The sequence below is a fragment of the Tachyglossus aculeatus genome, unplaced genomic scaffold (assembly GCF_015852505.1).
Source record: "Tachyglossus aculeatus isolate mTacAcu1 unplaced genomic scaffold, mTacAcu1.pri scaffold_144_arrow_ctg1, whole genome shotgun sequence".
Taxonomy (NCBI): domain Eukaryota; kingdom Metazoa; phylum Chordata; class Mammalia; order Monotremata; family Tachyglossidae; genus Tachyglossus; species Tachyglossus aculeatus.
The window spans coordinates 258,948-266,820 of record NW_024044868.1 but is presented as its reverse complement, the minus strand read 5'-3'; the positions used below and the strand labels follow the sequence as shown (position 1 = coordinate 266,820).

The 7,873-nt window shown below is 43.4% G+C and overlaps 1 non-coding gene across 1 annotated transcript; it reads right to left on the bottom strand.

The window, feature by feature from the left end:
- Positions 1 to 810: 810 nt before the first annotated feature.
- Positions 811 to 949, bottom strand: LOC119923118. Its single transcript, XR_005448772.1, has one exon. It is a non-coding gene; the product is annotated as a small nucleolar RNA SNORA7 (small nucleolar RNA).
- Positions 950 to 7,873: the final 6,924 nt, after the last annotated feature.

Genomic DNA, 7,873 nt, shown 5'->3' with positions numbered 1-7,873 from the left:
CAAGTACTTAGTAATAATAATAATAATGTTGATATTTGTTAAGCACTTACTATGTGCCAAGCACTGTTCTAAGCACTAGGGTAGATACAAGGTAATCAGGTTGTCCCACGTGAGGCTTACAGTTTAATCCTCATTTTACAGATGAAGGAACTGAGGCACAGAGAAGTTATGTGATTTGCCCAAAGTCACACAGCTGACATGTGAGGGAACCGAGATTAGAACCCATGACCTCTGACTCCCAAGCCCGGGCTCTTACCGCTAAGCCATGCTGCTTCTCTAGTACAGTGCTCTGCACACAGTAAGCGCTCAGTAAATATGATTGAATGAATTGAATGAACGAATGAATACTGGGGGAGGCTATTGAACAAAGTACCAAGTCCTGTTGTATTTTCCAAAGCATTTAGATAGTATCCACTCCAATGGTTAATTCAGACATTGGCATATGGTGAGCGCTCAATAGACACCAAAGTTACTATTAATACAGAACATTGCACCTAATGTGTGCTCAATAAATACCATTAGTAATATTGCTATAAAAATGTGATGATGTGGCCATCTGTTCTGAAGGAAAAGGCCATTTCTCCTGTCTTGTCTTTTGCTGTTGAGTCATTTCCGACCCACAGTGACACCATGGACACAGCTCTCCCAGAACGCCCCGGTCTCCATCTGTAATCATTCTGGTAGTGGATACATAGTTTTCTTGGTAAAAATATGGAAGTGGTTTACCTTTGCCACCTTAATCATGGTAAACTAGAATTTCCACCCTCGGCTCTCTCCCGTGCCGCTGCTGCCCAGCATGGGTGAGTTTTGACTTGTAGCAGATTTGCCTTCCACTTGCTAGCCACTGCCCAAGCTAGGAATGGAATGGGTAGGCCTCTTCTTGACTCTCCCTCCCATAGCCAAGACTGGTAGAGTACTGGAAACTCTCCAGGTGCGACCCTGAGAGGCAATTTCCACTGTGCTTTTTTTAAAACTCGGTTTTTACGAGTATGAGTTTTTCTCAGTGTTTCGATTGTATGTGAAAAAGGAAGTCAATATTTTTACCAGTTGAGATTATAATTAAATATTGTGATAAGTTTGAGTTTAGCATTTTTCATGCACAGCTCATTTTCATGGCCCTCTTCGTGTGCCTGGCATTGTTGTGTCCTGACTCAGATCTCAGCTAGAAATTACACCTTGTTGCTTTTCAGCATCTCCATTAAAATACATTCCTGCCAGCTAAATCAGCACACATATTAATGAGGCTTCAGAAGAATAATTAAGCCATGAATAACAAATAGCTTCACTTAACTTTTCCTGAATGGGGAGAGAATGTTTTTTATGTACCAGAGGATTTTATATTACATAAAAAAATTGGCACTTTTATTGTTCAAAGACTCATTACTTTAAACAGATTGCCTGATAATTCCTCTTTTAACAAAATGGCGATTTACATAAGAATGTGGTGTAGTAGTATATATCATATTTCTTCATTGTGCTGGGAGATTTTGTAGTGGAAAATGAATCATTTCAGAAGCTTCCTTTATTTTTATTTAAAATTGTATTAGAGCTGCAGCAGTCTGTAATAGGTTTGGGAGCATCCTGAAAACAGGGACTTAGGTTTGAAAGGTCAGCTGGTAATACCCAGGATAAATCTGAAATCCATTCATTCATTCAATCGTATTTGTTGAGCACTTACTGTGTGCAGAACACTGTACTAAGCGCTTGGGAAGTACAAGTGGGCAACATATAGAGACAGTCCCTGTCTAATAATGGGCTCACAGTCTAGAAGCGATTGAAATGAGTGGAAACCACCCACATTTTAACAGCTTTAAAGATCTTTCACTCCGTGACTGAACTAACTGGGCTAGCTTCAGACATTTGGCTACCCGAGTCAGGAAAGTGCTTGCCATCCTTCCCTATCCTACCCATACACAGTTCTGTATGACGTCTTTATATCACTCTTTTTTTAAAATGGTATTTGTTAAGCACTTACTATGTGCCAGGCACTGTTCTAAGCACTAGGGGAGATACAAGCTAATCAGGTCCCACATGGGTCTCACAGTCTTCATCCCCCTTTTACAGATGAGGTAACTGAGGCTCAGAGAAATGAAATGACTTACCCAAGGTCACACAGCAGACAAGTGGCAGAGACTGTAGGTGCTTGCTGATGGTGATGGTGTTATTTAATAATAATAAAAATAATAATGTTGGTATTTGTTAAGCTCTTACTATGTGCAAAGCACTGTTCTAATCGCTGGGGAGGTTACAAGGTGATGAGATTGTCCCATAAGGGAGCTCACAGTCTTCATCCCCATTTTCCAGATGAGGGAACTGAGGCCCAGAGAAGTGAAGTGACTTGCCCAAAGTCACACAGCTGACAAGTGGTGGAGCTGGGATTTAAACCCATGACCTCTGACTCCAAAGCCCTCACTCTGTCCACTGAGCCACGCTGCTTCTCTGCCGAATTGTTGCTGAATTGTACTTTCCAAGCACTTAGTACAGTACTCTGCACACAGTAAGTGCTCAATAAAAGCGATTGAATGAATGAATGAATGAATGAATGTTGTTTCCGCAAGCATCAAACAACAGGTGAGCCTTGGTCCTGAGACTTCGGGCCCAGAAATCTGTGCAGAGGAATTGTTTATAAAGCTCACGGTTTGCAGTGTCACACACACTCTTTCTCATCCCTGCCCATCCTGTACCCCCTGAGACTCCGATGCCAGAAGTGAGATTCATTCAATCGTATTTATTGAGAGCTTAATGTGTGCAGAGCACCATACTAAGCGCTTGGGAGAGTACATTTCCTGCCCACAGTGAAGGATGCCCCCAGAGAAATGCTGTAGGTTCATATGACATCATTTTTTTATAATGGCATTTATTAAGCGCTTACTATATGCAAAGCACTGTTCTAAGCGCTGGGGAGGTTACAAGGTGATCAGGTTGTCCCACGGGGGGCTCACAGTCTTCATCCCCATTTGACAGATGAGGGAAATGAGGCACAGAGAAGTTAAGTGACTTGCCCAAAGTCACACAGCAGACAAGTGGCAGAGCCGGGGTTTGAACCCGTGACCTCTGACTCCAAAGCCCGGCTCTTTCCACTGAGCCATGCTGCTTCTCATTTGGAATCAATCAGTCATTTGCCATCAATCAAAAGTATTTATTGAGAGGCAGTGTGGCTTAGTGGATAGAACACGGGCCTGGGAGTCAGAAGGTCATGGGTTCCAAACCTGGCTCTGCCACATGTCTGCTGTGTGACCTTGGGAAAGTCACTTCACTGGGCCTCAGTTACCCCATCTGTAAAAGGGGGATTAAGAGTGTGAGTCCCATGTGGAACAGAGACTGAGTTCAACCTGATTAACTTGTATCTACCCCAGCACATAGAACAGTGCTTGGCACATAATAAGTGTCACACACTGGAAAGAGCACGGGCTTCAGAGTCAGAGATCATGGGTTCAAATCCCGGCTCCGCCACTTGTCAGCTATGTGACTTTGGGCAAGTCACTTAACTTCTCTGTACCTCAGTTACCTCATTTGTTGTAAAATGGGGATGAAGACTGTGAGCCCCCCCATGGGACAATCTGATCACCTTGTAACCTCCCCAGTGCTTAGAACAGTGCTTTGCACATAGTAAGAGCTTAATAAATGCCATCATTATTATTATAATAAGCATTTAACAATTACCACAATTATTGTTATAATTGTACTACTGTACTCAGCACTTGGGAGAGTTTCAGTAGTATTAATAGATACATCCTTGTCTTCAAAGAGCTTGCAGTCTAGCAGACGCTAAGCATTTAGAACAGTGCTTTGCACATAGTAAGCGCTTAACAAATACCATCATGTATATATATAAATTATAGATAGGAGGCAGCAATGGAGTATAAAGACATAAGTGCCATGGGGAATATTCTGTATGACACCACTACATTACACTACCTATGTGTAGCGTAATGTAATGATGTCATACAGAATATTGACTTGGCACAGAGTTACATGATGATGTCGTATGGAATTTGTTCCTGCCTTGGGGTTGGAGGGTTGGGGGGGAAGTGTAGGGAAGGCAGATGTGTGCAAATGGTATAGACAGCCTGCCCTGAATACACTTGATGTGAAAGTAAGATTAAGTATGCTTCTGTGGGATAAATTTGGGGTGATAAAATAGGTGCAATTCAATCAGCACAAACAATTTCAGGATCAATCGATCAGTGGCATTTATTGAGCCCTTACTATGTGCAGAGCACTGTTTAAAGCGCTTGGGAAAGTACAATACAAGAGAACTAGCAGAAACGTTCCCCACCCATAATGAGCTTACAAGTTACAAGAATGAGTTAAAGGACTGAAGTTGGTCACAGACTTTGAGCCCAAAAAATCTGCCTTGAAGACTTGTAAGCGCTAGGCTGTAAACTCCTTGTGGACCGGGAATGTGTCTGTTTATTGTTCTGTTGTACTTTCCCAAGAACTTAGCACAGTAAGTGCTCAGTGAATACAATCAAATGAATCACCAGCCACTGCAAATCTGGTCATAGAGAGTTTGGTCTCCACTACGGCATCGTGGGGATTCCTCACTCTAAGGGTCTTTTTCGACTGTCTCTGACCACAGCCTCCCACCTTCTCCAGGGCTTAGATGGGTGTTTGGGTGAGAGAGACTGGCAGATAGGTTCACTGACGGTGCTCCCCTGCAACTGTGGAAAACCTGGGAAACCAACTAGATGGCAGGGAGAAGACCTGGCCAACTTGGAGGACAGAGGGAATTGTGGATTTCCCGCAGAGCTGTAAGAATTTATTTTAGTCTTGAGCTGTGGCCATCTGTGTTTTGCACGGATATTGCCATCCCTTACCTCAGATCTGGATTTAGCTATTATCAGCTTATGGGGTTCATCCCTGCAGGAAGTTTGTGCAAAAAGAACATTTCAGTAGGTTCCAGAGAGGTTTGGATGAATTTGTGGTGAGCAGTCCACAGTGGGTCCCTAAGAGAAAACCAGGGGAGGTTGAGATCCACTGTAACTTAGAAGAAGAGGCATGGCCTAGGGGATAGTGCATGGGCCTGGGATTCAGAAGGTCCTGGGTTCTAATTCCGACTCTGCAGCTTGTCTGCTGTGTGACCTAGGGCAAGTCACTTAACGTCTGTGTGCCTTGGTTACCTCATCCATAAAATGGGGATGAAGACTGTGAGCCCAGTGTGGGGCAGGGACTGTGTCAAACCTAATTCCCTTGTATCTGCCCCAGCAGTTAGTACAGTGTCTGGCACATAATAAGTTCTTAACAAATATCACAATTATTATTATTAGTAAAATGGAAGGCAACTATCACCCAGTTCCTCCAAGCATACTGCTGCCATTTGCAGAGGCAGAATCTGGTCTCATTCGGAGTGGATTTAGCTAAAGGCAGCCTCTCCTTCAGAACCGGCCTGTCAGGGAGTTGAGGCCCAGCATCTGATTATGGTATTTAAGTGTTTACTAGGTGCCAAGCACCTGTCTAAGCGTAGGGATGGATACAAAGTAATCAGGTTGGAAGCAGTCCATGTCCAATGTGGGGCTCACGGTCTTAATTCCAATTTGACAGATGAGGGAACTGAGGCACAGAGGAGTTGAGCGACTTGCCCATAGTCGCAAATCAGACATGTCGAGGACCCAGGAATAGAACTCATATCCTCTGCCGCCCATGCTCTTGCCACTAAGCCATGCTAGTCTCAGTCTGGGCCTCCAGAAAGCTGTGCAGTCTAGGTCTATACCAGGGGATGAAGCCTGTGAGCCCCCACATGGGACAACCTGATTACCTTGTATCTACCCCAGCCCTTAGAACAGCGCCTGGCACATAGTAAGCACTATACCATCATTATTATTATTAGTAGTAGTATTATTAATCAATCAATCAATCGTATTTATTGAGCACTTACTATGTGCAGAGCACTGTACTAAGCGCTTGGGAAGTACAAATTGGCAACACATAGAGACAGTCCCTACCCAACAGTGGGCTCACAGTCTATTAACCGCTCTGGATCTCAGTCTCCTCATTTGTAAAAGAGGAATAAGATCCCTGCACACCCTACCACTTTGATTGTAAGCCCAGTGAGGGATTGTGCCTAAACAGATTATCCTGCACTTACCCTAGTGCTTGGAACACAAGTGCCTAATAAATATCATTACTGGTAACACCATTCTGCAGTGCAGAGTCAGATTTTGGACAGCTTGGAATCTATCTCGGCCCGTGGTTTCTCTAGGGATCATGGGTCACCCAAACACCCTTCCCTAACAGCGTGGGTTCCTCTCCTGGAGATTTCTTGATTCATCCTTCAAGAAGCTGGAAGGTGGCAGGGCCTTATCTATGAAGAGGTGCCAGCTCTTAGAACAGTGCTTTGCATGTAGTAAGCACTTGATAAATGCCATCATTATTATTATTAAGAGGCTTACCTCTGCCCTTCCACCCAGGCCCTGGATACAGACCAGTCAGGCAAGCTGCAAGCCTTCTGAGCTTCATTTGTTGGGTGACAAACTAGGCTACTGTTTTCATGTTGTTTTTATTCCACTACTTGATTAATGCCTGATCACCTTGTATCCCCGCCAACGCTTAGAACAGTGCTTCACACATAGTAAGTGCTTAACAAATACCATTATTATTATTATTATTATTGTTAATGTGGCTGCTGACTCCCGTTCACCATAGCACTTCCCAATAAAGTATCTCTACTCTATTACACTTAAGTCTCTTCAAGTGAAGGGGCCAACGCATAATGAATGCTTACATAAATAGAGGCATAAGAGCAGTTCATGAACACACAAACCAATGAAGACCTTCCTTAACTAGGCATTATTTCCTGAGCTCCTAAAAGTCAAACTGTAAGCAAATCCCCCCACCCTGCTAGTATAAGGAGTCGGGCAGACAAGACTTGCATTTGTTTAACTTCTTACACCTGAAGTAGTTTCACAGCCAAAGTTAAGGCTATTGACTAAGCTTAGAGAGAGAGAGAGAGAGAGAGAGAGAGAGAGAGAGAGAGAGAGAGAGAAGAACCCAAACAATAACTGTATAACCAAGAAGGAATCCTCTGATTTGGAGGAAAAGATCCCAACCCAGTTAAGCTGGTGAGGGCTCAGAGAAGGATCTGGGTCAGATCAGAGGGGGATCTGGGGAAGAGTTGGGAAGGTAGAGAAGATTTCTGCTGTGATTGGCAGATGAGCCCTGAGGCAGGAGCAGAAGCTGAACTATGAAATCCAGGTGAGCTTCAAAGGCCTCCCTCCTGCTGAGTTGCCAGCTTCAGTAGACTGGCTTGAGGGACTCTGGGTGAGAGAGCTGTCTTGAGAGTCCAAGTTGTAAACTACGTGCCTAATACAGATAAAAAATAAACTTTTGCCACCCACCCACTTCTTATCCTCATTTTCTCCCCTTCTTCCCCTTCTTTCCCTCTCCTCTCCACACACAAGATGGCTGGCATACCAATCGTTGTTGCCAGGGGGGATATTGGTCAGTGTGGTCTATTTTATTTCTGCAGTCCTTTTTTCATTTCTTCCTCAACCATTTTGGGTCCTGGCAGACCTTCAGTTCTCGGATTTAACCCTCCTGTCAAAATGAATAGAGATGATTTATGTGAAAGAATCAGAAGGATTTTTAGTAAAGGCTAAATATTTTCTCCTGCTTTTTAAAGCAGTTCATTTCCCATTTTTTGGACATCGGTTCCCAATTCCAGATGACCTTATTTTATTTTTTTTATTTTTTTTTTAAACTTAGGTGAATTTGACAATTCCAGCTTGTTTGGCTCTTGTTGCTGGGTTTTCCCCATTCTGATCTTTCCACTGAGCCACGCTGCTTCTCTCAATTAATTGTTAATTAATACTGATAGTAACTAATAATGATTATTATTATGGTGATGTTTATTAAGCTCTTACTATGTGCCAGG